Source organism: Cucurbita moschata, unplaced genomic scaffold (genome assembly GCF_002738365.1).
Source record: "Cucurbita moschata cultivar Rifu unplaced genomic scaffold, Cmos_1.0 Cmo_Scf00105, whole genome shotgun sequence".
Lineage (NCBI taxonomy): Eukaryota > Viridiplantae > Streptophyta > Magnoliopsida > Cucurbitales > Cucurbitaceae > Cucurbita > Cucurbita moschata.
The window spans coordinates 97,315-99,805 of record NW_019268621.1 but is presented as its reverse complement, the minus strand read 5'-3'; the positions used below and the strand labels follow the sequence as shown (position 1 = coordinate 99,805).

General features: G+C 35.4%; 1 non-coding gene across 1 annotated transcript; it reads right to left on the bottom strand.

Annotated features, from left to right (window-relative positions):
• Positions 1–328: 328 nt before the first annotated feature.
• Positions 329–434, bottom strand: LOC111439757. Its single transcript, XR_002709857.1, has one exon. It is a non-coding gene; the product is annotated as a Plant small nucleolar RNA R71 (small nucleolar RNA).
• Positions 435–2,491: the final 2,057 nt, after the last annotated feature.

Below are 2,491 nucleotides of genomic sequence, written 5' to 3'. Positions count from 1 at the left end.
CACCAAGATGTGGAAGAGCTAAATCCGTACAATATCATACCAGAAATGCAAGCAATTACTTTTGAGATAAAACTCGTGATGTTCCAAATGTTGCAAGCCATTGGACAATTTCATGGACTACTGTTAGAAGATTCCCCTACATCTAAAGTCAATTTTTGGGAGTTAGTAACTCATTTCAACTCAATGGAGTGATTAGGGTTATTCCCTTATTCTTTTAAGGATTGTGCTAAATCATGGTTGAATACTTTAGCACCGGAAACAATTGATTCATGGAATAGTCTAGCAAAGTCATTCTTGATCAACTATTTTTCACCCACTAGAAACTCATGGTTCATAAATTAGATTGTTTCTTTTCAACAGTTTGAAGATGAACCACTAAGCGAAGCTTTGGAGAGATTCAAGGAGATTCTTAGAAAGTGTCATCGTCATGGATTACCCATTGTATCCAAATGGATTGAATATTGGTTACTAAACAAGTTGTTGTGGATGCTTCCACCAATGGAGATATTTTGTCAAAGACATATAATGAAGCTTATGAGATTCTAGAAAAAATAGCATCTAACAATTGTCAATGGGCCGATGTGAGGAGAAATCTAGAAAAGAAGACACGAGGAGTACCTGAAATTGATGTTTTGATCTCTATCAACGCTCAATTAGCTTCGGTGATTAATATTTTACAAAATCTAGCGTTGGGATAAGGCTCAATCACTAAAGCACCGGTCCAAGCTACTACTAAAATGACACAAATAGCAACCGAATCTTGTGTATATTGAGAAGAGGAACACACTCTTGATCAATGTCCAAGTAATCCAATTTCTTATATGAGGAATCAAGCTAGTCAAGGCAACCCGAAATTCAACCTAAAGAAATTCCGAATTTTTCATGGAAGGGACAAAGTTCCTATAATAAAAAAATTCAACGTAATGAAAATTACGATCCAAGTTTTGGACTAAAAAATCAAATGATATATGATCCTCAACAAGCCAACACCGAAGGGAAAGGATTTAGTCAAGCTCAACCCATATGGAAAACATCTCTTGAGAGCTTAATAAAGAAATATATGGTAAAAAATGATGTTGTGATACAGAGTCAGCAAGCATGCTTGCGAAATTTGAAAGTTCAAGTAGATCGATTATCAACTTACTTATGAAAGGTGCCAGTAGATACCAAAACACCAAAAAGAGAAGGCAATGAGTAATGTCAAGCAATATAATTGAGAAGTGAGAAAGAAATACTCAGCACGGGAGAAAACTTAAAGAACATAGAGACAATCACCCCTAGGAAATTGCTAAACAGAAGAAGCCGAGCAAAAATGCAAAAACAGTGCAGTCTCCTAAAATGCAAACAACAGTCAGTAGTGTAGAAGAGAGTAGAACATAAATACCAACCCCTCTTTCTCCACAAAGAATAAAAAGAAAGAAAGAGGAAGCCCATTTGAGAAGTTGATGGATATTCTGAAGAAAATTATATAAACATATCATTGGTGGAGACTTTCAGCAAATGCCAAATTATGTGAAATTTTTGAAGGATGTGCTCAGTGATTGAAGAAAGTTTGAATTTGAAAAATTCAAGGTGGTGGCACTAAATGAAGAGTGTAATGGAATATTGAAAACTAAGATCCCACTAAAAGAAAAAGACCCAGGCTTGTTCACCATTCCCGCATCAATTGGATTAAAAGGAGCTAGGTTGAGCATTATGTGACTTGGGGGGCAAGCATCAACTTAATGCCTCTATCCATTTACAGGAAGTTAGAGATTAGAGAGGCTAGATCAACTACAGTCACCATTCAACTAGGTGATAGGTCCATCACTTCTCCCGAAGGAAAGATCGAAGACATTTTAATTCAAGTTGATAAATTCATATTTCCAACAAATTTTATTATTTAAGACTATGAAATGGACCATGATGTACGGATTATTTTGGGGAGATCATTTTTAACGATGGGGAGAATACTAGTACATTTCGAAAATGGAACCATAACATTAAAAATGGGTGACAAGAAAGTCAAATTTAATATCAATGACAACATGAAATATTCAATAGTAGTAGTAGAACAATGCTCAGTAGTTTATAAATTTATAGAACAACCAATAGTAGAGGAATGTGATAGTTAAGAATGTGAGTAGAAAGAAAATAGTCGCTTGAGTAAATCCACATAACAGTTAACAATTTTAAATGAATTTAGCAGCACTTTTGAGACACTAGAATTAGAGGTAAGAATAAGTTTACCTATGAAGCATCTATGGAAAAAGCACTGCACCTAGACTTGAAACCACTACCTCCTAACCTTAAATATTCGTATTCAGGTGACAAAGAGACACTACCCATCATCATCTCAGGAACATTATCATGAACCCAAGAGGATATGATCCTAGAAGCGGGTTAAGAAGCATAAGGGGGCGATAGGGTGGACATTGGTAGATATAAAAAGAATTAGTCCTTCACTATGTCGGCATAAGATTCAATGGGAGGAAGGAAAATTTAAACCAAT